The sequence below is a fragment of the Podarcis liolepis genome, assembly GCF_965112155.1.
Source record: "Podarcis liolepis genome assembly, chromosome: 7".
NCBI lineage: Eukaryota > Metazoa > Chordata > Lepidosauria > Squamata > Lacertidae > Podarcis > Podarcis liolepis.
Genome location: NC_139561.1, coordinates 74,462,117 through 74,475,050, shown reverse-complemented (window position 1 = coordinate 74,475,050; position 12,934 = coordinate 74,462,117).

Genomic DNA, 12,934 nt, shown 5'->3' with positions numbered 1-12,934 from the left:
GTGGGTGAGTCTTGGTTTAGTTTTAATGGAATGATGTCCATGAAACCTCAGCCGACACTTTGGGAACAGAAATCGCCTGGCACCAAAGATTTCTGCATGCACTTTCTGCGCCTCTGGGCTTTCCAGAAATACTTTGCATGAACAACCCCCCTGAGATTTGCTCTCAGACAGCATCAGAGTTACTGCAGCAGGGAGAACACAACACCCTGCTTCAGCTGCTGGAATTGAACGCTGAAGAACACAGAGCACCGCTTCCTGCTAGCACAATGGTTGGATTCAAAGGGTCTCCCCCAGACTGGTGTTTCTCCAATGTTATTGCATGATTGCCATCTGAAAGGACAGTCTTCTTGCAACAAAAGTGGGACGAAAATTTACTTGGGAACATTAGTAGTACAGAAAGCTAAGAGGATTTCAGTGGGAAGTTACTACAAGACAGGCACTGATTGGAAATGAAGCGGTACGCCCACCCCCAGAATCTTTTTGCAGTATTGAAAGTGGGTTTGTGTATAAATGACCCCGCTACCATTTTATTGAGCACAAATCACCATGAATGCACAATGAAAAGGACAATTGGAGAGGCTCTGAAATGATTTTAAAAAAAACCTCCAGAGAATATTGTGGGTGCAAAAGAGGATAGGACTCCAGTATTTTCACTAGCTGTGTGTACAAGAGGGGAATTGAGGTGGACACCACTTCTGCACCAATAGCAACTTTCCTCTTTCACATCCAGTCACCCTAAAGTCTGGAGGGATTCTGCAACCTATGCCAAGCACATAACAAAGAGGCTCAACCGCTCTGTGTGGGCCCAGCCTTCTCCCACTAGAGGTCTTGGAACATTGTGAGAGGGGTTCAAAACAGACAAGGGCTGCCCCGAGTTTGTGCTAGGTATTCTGTGCCTGCCCTGAGCACAGGTAGCAAACTTCACCTTGCATGCCGGAGACCTCCAGCCTAGCCAAGGGAGTGGCAAAAACACTGTCACAAGGGAGAAGCCCCGTCAATTTCAAAATAGAGCCAGGCTCTTCTATGTGGTTTTAAGTTGTGGAATACAACCCCAAAAACAGTTCAGCCCATCACCATGGTTTCCTTGTAGGAAGAAACACTTGAGCGCTGCTTCCTTTCAGATGGACACAAGCCACTGTGAACATCTCTTGTCTATCCAGCAGAAATCAACCTGGGAGGCCCCTGCCAGCGTGAAAGCAGATGAAAGGAGAGGAAACAGCTATTTAGGGTACAAAACCTTTGTATCCATGTTTTTTAACCAAAGAAAAGATGGGGCAAGTCAAAGGTTGGCTGCACAGCCCATTGGCACACATTTTTAGCTGTGCTGTGAAAATACTGCCGTAACCTTTAAAAAGATGAAAGAGGGCTGTGTTTCAGGCTCCCAGCTGTAGCTCGGTGGCAGAGGATCTGCTGTGTGTGCAGAAGGTCTCAGGTTCAATCCCCGCCATCTCCAGACAGGGCTGGGAGTTGAAAACTCAGGAGAGCCACTGCTAGTCAAATGCGGACAAAAAAAGGGACCAATGGTCTGACTTGGTTATAAAAGGCATGTTCCTTGGAGCAGGATTGCAAAGGGGGTGGGGAGGCCTCCTGCTTCCTGGAGCATGCCACCCTGCTGAACTCTCGCTGACATCTGTGCAAAAGGCCCCGCAGGAACTGGCACACAGCCAAGGGGGAGCATCACAGGCCATTGCTCTGGCTCAACCGCATGCAGCTGCGCTGGCTCAGGAAAACACCAGTTGAATCACCCCATTCTCCAAGGCTGGAGATGCAAAGCCACCCCCTACCCTTCCGAGGGGCTGTGTGTGACTCGGGGAAAACATCAAGCAATGCCACAGCCCCTTGCTTTCCTCCAAACTGGCGCTCCTCCTGCCCTCTCCCCCCGATCTGAAGAAGACTCATCTCCCCACCCTGGAACACAGAACACCCTCTTCCTTTTCTCCCTGTCCTTCTTAAAAGCCACCCAGACAACACGGCTATCATTAGGCACGGTGGCTGCATCCCCCAGTCGGAGCACACCCAAGGAGGGATTGACGGGGGGGGGGAGCAGTCCTAAGGCTCCGTGCCACCCCCACCCTGTCTTTTCTAGGGGTTTTTTTGTCACTGGCTCCTAGTGCCTCATCTGGAGCCGGAACAAAAGGCCAAGCCCCCTTGCCCTCCCTCCGGGGCTGCCGTTCTCACATCTGAGTCAATGGAGCGCTTGTTCTCCATCGAACTCCCTAACAATGTCCCGTCTGTGCCCAGAGCAGCCGAGAAAGGGGCCTGGGGTTGTTCTCAGAAGTGCCGGGGTCACTGGTGAATTTCAAGTCAGCGGAAATGACAGAGCGAAGGGAAGCTCTCGGGGGGCAGCAGGCAGGCACCCTCCCGGAGGCCACTGTGGACCCCCACCACCCTCCCCAGGTCTTCATGCTCTGCCACTGGCCTGCAGCCAAACCCCAAAAGGTGAAGGAGCAAAGGTATCTTTGGAAGCTGACCTGAGCCTCTGCCCAAAGGCATCTTTAAGAGCTGCACCTAAGAGAGAATGTATGCTATGAACTGCCCTGAGATAATAAAATAAATTCCTCTAGGTTTAGGAGCATAGGAAACTGCCTTATGCCAAGTCAGATCACTGGTCCACCTAATTCAGTGCTGCAGACACAGACTGGCAGCAGCTCTCCAGGGTTACAGGGAGGGAGCTTTTCCTAGCCCAACCTGGAGACACTGGGGATCGAACCTGGGACTTCCTGCCTGCAAGGCAGATGCTCTGCCACTGAGCTACAACCCACAGCTTGGTTTGGAAAACTACTGGCATAGACCCAGGGTGGCCACTGAATGCCTCATTAAGGCGGGGGCAAAAGAGGACACCGCTGTGCATGGAAACCAAACGTGCTAATCTATATTTGTGGATGCAAATTTAGAATAATCCCTGTGATTCAAATAGAAATACAAAACATCTTGCCAAGGTGCAGAAGACTATGGCCAGGTGATATGTTTGCTGTTCAGGCGCTGTGCTAACTCTCAGGGGTGACTTCAAGATCTGTCTTGCTCTCCCTCTTTGGGCTCTTTGAACTTCCGGCCAGATTTGGACTGGACAGCCCTTCAAAGGGGAGGCTCATCATTGCTGCCTTGTCTTACACCAGCCTGATCGGCATGAATACATCTGCCACTGCCCTTGTGGCCCCACGTTGACTCTAGGTTCAGATCCCACTGCTGCAAGAGATGTGTCAAAGAGCCTTCAAAAAGTACCATTTCAGCCTTTACAAAGATAAAAAGAGGTTGCGTTAGCCAGGAATGGTAGGGCTCACTGGGTTTGGCTTCCTCCAGAAGGAGATTTACGGCAGTTTGGAATGTATTTACAAGTACATAGGTTCAGCATAGACACACAGCTTTGATGCTCCTAAAGGTAAAGGGACCCCTGACCATTAGGTCCAGTCGTGACCGACTCTGGGGTTGCGGCGCTCATCTCACTTTATTGGCCGAGGGAGCCGGCGTACAGCTTCCAGGTCATGTGGCCAGCATGACTAAGCCACTTCTGGCGAACCAGAGCAGCGCACGGAAACGCCATTTACCTTCCTGCTGGAGTGGTACCTATTTATCTACTTGCACTTTGTGCTTTTGAGCTGCTAGGTTGGCAGGATGTTCCTAGGGGGCAGCATTTTCACTCCCTCACCATATCAGATAGGCAGAGAGGACCATGCACACTTCAAGATGCTTTCTGCCTATCAGCGAGAGCTCTGCCTTCTCTCTTAAAACTGGAGTTTCTCTCACATGGAAAAACACGCCTCCTGCTCTGAAGATAATCACACCTCCACCATCCATTTAAAACACATGTCTTTTCCAAAAGAATCATGGGAACTGTAGTTCAGTAAGAATGTTGAGGGTTGCAGCTCTGTGAGGGGCAAACTAAAGTTCCCAGGATTCTTTGGAGGAAGCCATGGGCTTTGGTTGTGTGGTGTGTATCTTTAGTCTTTTTCCCCAGGGCCGGATGCCTCTCCCATTCAAAGCACTCAGGAAAGGACTCAAAACACCTGAGAAAGATGCCCTTCAGAAGCAATTTGCTTGTTTAGAATGTTTATACCCTTCTCTCCTATAGTTCAAGGAGGCTTACCAAGCAGTAAACTGCAGTGGCAATTGAAAAAACACCCACACCAGCAATAGAAGGAACAAACAGTGATAAAAAGATAGCAGTAAAAAAAAAAAAAAAAGTTTAACAGCAGCTGCAGCAAGAAGCACCTTCGCACATCGTAAAAAGCTAGCGTGAGTCAGAAAGTAAAGAACCAGAGTTGGGATGGGGAATCCTGTGTGATGGTCCAAGCGATGTTGTTGGACTTTTCATCAGCCCCAGACAGCCTGGCCAGTGGTCAGGGATGACTGGAAGCTGCAGTTCGGCAACATTCAAAGGGGTGGAGGTAGGGCAGTGGGACCAGTTCCACTGCACTGGCCACTGCAGATGCACTACCAGTGCAGGTGGCGCTCTGGTCTAAACCACTGAGCCTCTTGGGCTTGCCAATCAGAAGGTCGGCGGTTTGAATCCCCATGATGGGGTGAGTTCCCCTTGCTCTGTCCCAGCTCCTGCCAACCTAGCAGTTTGAAAGCACGCCAGTGCAAGTAGATAAATAGGTACTGCTGCGGCGGGAAGGTAAACGGTGTTTCTGTGTGCTCTGGCACTCGTCATGGTCCTCCGTGAGCCAGTAGCAGTTTAGTCATGTTGTCCACATGACCCAGAAAGCTGTCTGTGGACAAACGCCAGCTCCCTCGGCCCGAAAAGCGATACGAGTGCCTCACCCCATAGCCACCTTTGACTGGACTTAACCGTCCAGGGGTCTCTTACCTTATTACCTTTTTACTACCAGAAGGACATCCAGATCGATGACCAAAAGATCATAACTCTGAGATACCAATGAGATTGTTAAAGAAAATGAGCAATTATAACTTTCTCGCTGATGCTTTGAGAAACAATGCCATCCCATTCAGATGGGAACTTCCTGAAGGCATTTCATTTACGTACAAAGGGAAGAAACAAAGGTGTTGAGACCTTTCAGAAGCAGAGCAGATATGTTCAGAGGAAATACAGGAAAGAGCCGGGGGGGGGGGACTATCACATGGGCAGAACTATCCAGAAGAAACTATCTAGAACTATCCAGAAGAAAGGGAGCAGGAAGAGTAAGAACAGAAGGAACAAGACTCTTAAACATAGAAAACAGATTAAATTCAAATAAAAAATTAAGATGGATTTTTAAAAATTGAGCTGGGATGTATATGGACTAAATAAAGTTACGAGAAACGAAACAAGACGTGTCACTGAAACAAAATTTGGATGCAATATGTTTGCAGAAAACACATTTCGAAACAACATAGAAGAGTATTAACAAAAGGTTGCAACTATGAAGTAGGGAAGGGAAGGGAAGCAAAGAAGCGAGAGGGGTGTGCCAAATTTTGGACTTGCACCGCTGAAAGTTGAGACCAAAGTCTGCCCCTGCCACAGGTTTCCTACCCAGATTGTTCCTAACTATTGGTTGACTATTTGATTAGCTATTGCTGTGCACAGCCTGGTCTCCAAGTGGCGAGAGGCTCCAGGGGTTCCGGCTTTCCTTGGAACAAAGGTCACTGGAGACTATGGTGTCTTTAGGATACAGTGGTACCTTGGCTCTCAAACTTAATCTGTTCCAGAAGTACATTCCAAAACCAAAGCGTTCCAAAACCAAGGTGCACTTTCCCATAGAAAGTAATGCAAAATGGATTAATCCGTTCCAGACTTTTAAAAACAACCCCTTTTAAAAACATGAATTTTACTATCTAATGAGACCATTGATCCATATAATGAAAGCAATAAACAATGTACTGCAGTCACACAATCAATCAATCAGTAGTGAATTGGGTTCCACAGCGTCACAAAAACAAAACAAAAAGAGCTGCAAAAACAAAAACGCAAAATACAGTGGTACCTCGGGTTACAAATGCTTCAGGTTACAGACTCCACTAACCCAGAAATAGTACCTCAGGTTAAGAATTTTACCTCAGGTTGGGAACAGAAATCGCACGCCGGCGGCGCGGCAGCAGCGGGAAGCCCCATTAGCTAAAGTGTTACCTCAGGTTAAGAACAGTTTCAGGTTAAGAACGGACCTCCGGAATGAATTAAGTTTGTAACCAGTGGTACCACTGTAAATAGCAAAAACAGACAGACCTCAGTGTAACACTCAAAACGGAAGCGTGGCACTTAAATCAGGAGCGTAACACTCGAAGCGGCTTTTGAGAAGAGTTGGCCAACCAGAACACTTACTTCTGGGTTTGCAGTGTTTGGGTTCCAAGTTGTTTGAGTACCAAGGCATTTGAGAACCAAGGTACCACTGTATTTGGTTTTATTTTCGCAAGTTGGACTGGTGAGAACCAGCAGCACCATCTCCATGCAGTTTATGGGGTCAGCAGGCTAGGAACAAATCCAGGGGAAGGAGGCATGGTAGCCCCAAAGGTGTGCATCATTAGCCAGTTTCTTTCCAGGACTCAACAAGGGGGAGGGGGGACCTGCCGGCCTCCATGCCATTCTAACTGGCAAGTAAAGCTGATGTTCCCTGCAGGTCTCTAGAGAGATCAGGACCTGGCAGCTGTGCCCATGCCAAATACTTAAGCTGCTCTCCGCAGGAATGCACAGCTCTAGCTCCACTGCCAAGGGGTTCATTTGTATGTACATCAGGTACAGTGTGTTCTGGGCTTGGATTCCCCACCTCTGCTGTTTATATGCTGATCTATACACACAATACAGAGGTGAAGGAAGGTGATCCGAGAAGCAGCCACCGCCCTGGAGGGACAGGCTGTTCTGAGACCATCAATCCTTACAGTGTTTGCTGTTTCCGAGATGAGATCCAGGTCCAGCTGCCAGTGGCGTAGCGTGGGGGGTGCCAGGGGTGTCAGCCGCACCGGGCGCAACATCTGGGGGGCGCACTCGCTGCCTCCGGACTCGCCGAAGAGCCTCCGGCGCAGGCTGTAGCAGAGCCCCATGTCTCGCGGAACCGACGAGCTGTGCGCGCGTCCGGGCTGAAGGAGCCCGGCAGGCAGCGGCTCTCAGCGCTCGCTGCGGAGGACGCGCCAGGCAGCCCCTCCTCACAGCCCCGCCTCCGCCGCTGCTGCTGCAGCTGCTGGGCCATGTTGCATTTTCCTCGCCTCTCTGCCCCCCTCCTCCTCCGGGCAAGCGGCGTGGTTTGGGCGGCAGCGCCAGCGGCAACTCGCCTCAGATCGGCAGGTTAGGGGTTAGGGGGGGCGCAAATTACTTGCCTTGCCCCGGGTTAGGGGGCGCAAATTACTTGCCTTGCCCCGGGTGCTGACAACTCACACTACGCCGCTGCCAGCTGCAACTGTCCCTCCTTCACTGATCATGTCTTTCTTTAAAGCAGGGTTTCCCAAACTGGGGCCTCCAGCTGTTTTTGGACTACAACTCCCATCATCCGTCGCTAGCAGGACCTGCGGTCAAGGATGATGGGAATTGTAGTCCAAACGCAGATGGAGACCCAAGTTTGTTAAACATTGCTTTAAGGCAGGGCTGCAAGGAAACTTTTATCAGTCCGGGGCCACGTTCCTGCAAAGGGCAATGCCCCAGGGGCCTGTAAACCAGTGGTGGGTGTGGCCAGGACCCAAAAGTGGGTGGAGCAACAGAGGAGGTGCTTGCCTTGGTGTGAAGGGTTCTATTCAAGCCATGTAACATTGGGAGCTTGCTGCACACCTCTCTCCCCACCTGGGCAATTAAGAGGTGTTTCAAGGAACACATTTCAGCCAGGCAGAAGCACCCAAGGAGGAGGGGGAGCACAACCAGCGAGCGGTGTAGCGCTGGAAGGGTATGCCCTGGAGAGAGCCCTGAGGGACTGGATGGGAGAGAGATAGCACTGAGGGATGTAGAGATAGACTGGGTGTTTGTGTGTGTGTATTTGGCCCAAGGGCTTGAAGTTCCCGCCACTGTTTGAAAGCACTTTGCAAGGCTCTACACACACTTACAGGAATCAGAAATAAAAGCTTCTCCATATCCCCAGCTCTTTACTGTATATTCGCCCCCTTTTTCATATATAACTTTGTGTCTTCCTGTAAATCTGGCCTTAAAAGCTTCTTTGACTTTGGTGCAATTTATCCCAGCATCCTCATTATAACAGTCTGAAAGCCCCTGGGAATGCATCCCAATTGTCCTTTGGAAAGGTTGGAGTTCCCTCTCCAGCGATGAAGAATGAGAGCGCAAGAGAGCGCTCTGATACTAGTCTGATACCAGCAACCCCTATCCGTGGTCCTGGCCCATCTTTGGTAAGGCCAAAACAGGTGAGCAGACAACTGGTCAAGAACCTGGAGAAGGAAGAGATTGCATCTCAGCCACCTGACATGGCCCCGAGCTGGACCAAGATTTAGGTCAGCTCTGGTCTAAATATCTCTCTTTGATTTCCCCCCATATTGTTCCCAATGAGAGGGGAGATCCATTTGTGATTTCCCCCACCAAAGCCTGGAAATAGACAGAATGATGGAAGTGTTTTTCTCTCTCATTACCTCCACCCCCCTGGCGAGAGCCCAGCAGGCTGTGATCTCAAGGTGGTTCAGAAGATAAAAATACTGGATAGAAAAATACAGGATGAAGAGCGCGGTATAAAAATAAAAAAACAGTCAGCTCCCAGAGGTTCCCTGTGGCTGGCGGTACCACCAGAGGTTACTTTCTCCAGACCTACCGATCCCCAGAGGTGGATCTGTATGTTGGTACTTGGCAGGTCATCCATAAGCTCCGCTCAGCTTTTTCCTGGTCTGGCCTTTCTGCAGCCTATCATTTCACCAGAGTGTTTACAGAAGCAACAAAATCAACCAAGGGACACAAATTGCGGCCTTATCTGGTTGAATTACTATGTTACATCTACCCGTACTTCAAAAAGATCTTCCCCTTTGCCTGTGCTGGGCCCAGGGGTAACCTGTGAAATGCAGTCCAGTCCAGAATCCAAAGGTTCCGCTAGGAGTCAGTCCGACAGGACCAAGGCAGGACACGAGGCAGGAAACCAGGCAAGGACAGGGGCAGGGTCTAGCATACAGCAAAGTTGCTCCCACAACCTTGGCGGGGTCCGACGGCCTTTTATCTTTGTCGGGGTATCGGCCGGTCCTGATCCCCCGGCGACTCACCTCCCTGTTTCGCCCGAAGGCGAGCACTCCTCCTCAGAGTACTCAGGCCTCTCCTTCTCTCAGACCTTAGTCTCTGCAGCTCAGGAGACATCAGTGGCTTACTAGATCCAGGGGCCGCCTCAGCCTCCCCTGACCAAGCCAGTAGTGGAGCAGCTGTAAACGATGGCCCAGCTGAAGGCGATGAGGTAATCCCCGCATCTGAAGCCAGGGCAGGCTCAGGCCCCTGACTTGGCCCATATGGTGTTTGTTGCAGGGGAACCTGTGCAGACTGGGACCCTTCAGGATCAGGCCCCAGACTTGGTTCAGATGATGCCTGAGGCAAAGGATCCGGTGCAGAGTGAGTCTCCCCTGGTTCCGAGTCCGAGCGCGAGTCCCAGGCCATCACAGTGCCAATGAGTACACTCATTGGCATGGTAAGATTCCCCCCTTCCTCCCAGTCCGCATCTGTGTCTGTGTGTCTGAGAGAGCCACCAACATCCAAACTAGCAAGGCAGCCTCAACCTGCTACAGGTGGATGCATTTGTCTACTGACTTTTGTTGCAAAGTAGCAGAGACCGCAGAGGCCATTCTGGTTCTAGTCGCATTGTTTCGGTGCTTTGTTTAGTTTTTTGATAGGATTGTCTGAGCTGCCCACTGACCCCTCACATCCCACACAACTGGCAGCTCTGCTAAGGAAGAAACAATGGAACTGAAAAGAATAAGCACTGATGCATCAGCCTTAGCTTTGCTCAGACCAACTGTTTACCTCTATGTTTACCTCTGACTCAGGAAAGCGGGGAGGGGACACTGGGAATCTTATGGACTAGAAACCTAATTCTGTGCATGTGCTTGTTCTCCCACTGGTTTCTAAACGTTTCCAGTTTTTCCATGTCAGACTTGTGCCTGTTTCTTCTTTTCTGTCCAGACATACAAGTCTATGCTATATAGGCAGCAGCAGCAGATAGCTAGAAGGTAATCTATATCCCGTGTGTCTTACCTCATTCTCTGCTGTTGACCTGAAAGTCACCTTTTCTTCAGCAAAGGAACTTCAGAAGTTTGATTCTATTTGTTTAGGCCTGAATAGAGACAATGGCTTCCTCTCCCACATCAGGGGCTTTAGTTAACCAAGCAAAGCTTAAGAAGGCTGTTGTCATTGCCCATTACTGGTGCTGTAAATGGTTACTTAAATGGCAGACATTTAAGTTTGGCTTAGGGTAGCCACAGACTGGATGATTCCCAGTGCCAGCCAGGTATGTGTTGATTTTATAGCTGCAAAATGTGAGCTGTGTTTATTGTCAGTAATATAGGTGTGGCAGGATTAGATAATATCCAAGTGAGCTTTTTGCAAGGCTTATTCGCATTGGCTCACTGTTAAGATTTAGTTGCATTATCACAGATGATGCTTTGTGTTTCATTGCCATCTGACCTCACTGTTTTCACTTCCTTCCCTCTGCACCCAGGAGGCCTCTGTGTGTTTACAACACTTTATGCATCTGATAAAGGGGATTATAGTCCGTGAACGTGTATGACATAATAGACCACTTTGCCCTTAAGGCTTCACAACACGCCTTGTTGGTTTTGTTGCAACAGACTAATATGGATACTTCAACTTCCAGAGGAGCTTTCATGCAAAACTGCCTGCTTTGATCTAGCAAATTCAGTTCTTGGAAAGCTTCATTACCTCTGTGATTGTATCAGTGCGAAGGTGACGCCGACCTGCACAAAGCCGGAATAGGAAGATCAGATTTCTGCATGAGAGGGTTTTTGGCTGTGCCTGTTTTCCCTCGTGAAGCTGGGAAAGATTGGTGCTATTTAGGGAAGTGTTCCACGCTGCGTTTCAAACCATCTGTGCTTATTTCTATGTCTCTGGTTATTTGGGGGATAATAAATGCAACAAGAATGAATGCTCTTAAGTACAGCCCCATCTGCACTATATATTTAAAGAGGAATCATACCACTTTAAACAGACATGGATCCCCCCCCCCCGAATCCTGGGAAGTGTAGTTTCTTAAGGGTGCTGAGAGCTGTTAGGAGACCCTGTTCTCCTCGCAAAACTACAATTCCCAGAGTTCCCTGGGAAGAGGGATTCACTGTTTAAACCACTCTGGGAACTGTAGATTTGTGAAGAGAATAGAGGTCTTCTAACAAATCTTACCACCCTTAACAAACTACAGTTCCCAGGATTCTTTGGGGTCTGTCCCACTGTGTAATAGGGGAATTGCTGCAGCCCTTGGCAAATTTGCTCAGTGGCAAAAGATCTGTCACACAGGCTGGCCCTGGGGAAACATGTAGCTGGCCCTGGGGAAACAAGTGGAAAGAGATGGAGGCGAGGGGCTGTGAAAAAGAGGGGGGAAGGGGCGCCCTGCCCCCCGGCTCTGTCCTGTCCACTGCTGGCATCCCCAGCCCTACAGATGACTCTTTAATGGACCTCTTCTTTAGAAAAATCTGCCTTTGGCGGCACCAGTTTCTACAGGCCTCACCTTGTTTAACCCAAGGTCTAACTATTACCTGAGGCTATGCACTGCTCCAGCTCCGACCGCTTTTTGCAACGGGACAGGGATTGCACAATGCTCCTGCCTCCTCAAACCATCTCCAGCATCTTGCTTCAAGTCCTCTCTGGCCCAGTCTGGATCTCTGAGGGGGTGGAGCAGCCTCCCCGGAAATCGAGGAGCAACAGGACGTGTCAGGGCCCTGTTCCTACAAGGAAACTTTTGGTGATTTGCATGAGCCAAGAATGCTTGATAAGGCCACTGGAGGGTTTTGCCCTTCTACAATGCCCACGGCACAGACAGCTGCCAAGCCTCTTGACGAGGCTGTTTTAAAGACCCTCTTCCTAGGAAGCTACCTAATACCAGGTCAGGCCATTTGGCCACCCAGGCTGGTTCTGTCCACCCTGACTGGCAGCAACAGCAGCAGCAGCAGCAGCAGCTCTCCAGAGTTTCAGATTCTTCTAACTGGAAATGTTGTGCATTGAACCTGGCAGCTTCTGCATGCAAAACAGAGACTCTCTTCCAGGCTCAGAATCTGCACCTCGCATGCTGGGGCATTTGCAGGGGTCGGCATATCCTGGCAAGGCCTACTGGGTATCCTGCCTGCTGTGACATTCTGCATGCAAAGCAGGGAGGGGCTCTCCCACTGCGTTTAGTAAATGCCTGCAGATCTACTGCAAATCATTTACTGGTCCACCAGGAGATCCTAGATCTACCTCCTGCCCTCTCCTCCCTTAGCAATGTAGCAAGTAAAAGCAGTGCTTGGCAGATTTAGAGGTGGGCCGTGTTCCCAGGGGTCCTTGCACCCATACCTTGCAGTGTGGGCTACTTTCACCACTCTAACGCACAGATTCACAAACATTAATACGTCTGGGCTCACGGCTTGAATTGTGGAGTGACAGGTACGTGGAGGTGTTAATCAAATATTACACAACCCTGCTGCCTCCAGCCTTCTAAAAACAGCAGCCAAGACTGCTCTCTGCAATCTGAGCACGAACTGAGGTGCACTGTTGTAACGCTAAGAAATGTTCACTTAAAATATGTGCCTTGGGAAACAATCGCAGTTTTTCCCAATAAAGTCGTTTCAGCTGGAAGAGGTTGATTTGGGGATCTAAACTGCATTGGATTTCTGGTGTTCAACAACACCCCGCCCCCCAAACTAATGCAGCAATTTCCCCTGATAGGCCACCTATGCATTTGATAATTGCAACAACAGGCAGAAAACCAGAAGATGCAGCTTTCTCCATCACTCCCAAAGCCAGGCAGAAAGTGGCCCTACTCAACCAACGAGAGTCTATCTAGTGAAAATGGCTGAAAAGATTGAGCTGTGAGCCAGGGAGCTCCAAATTCAAATCTTA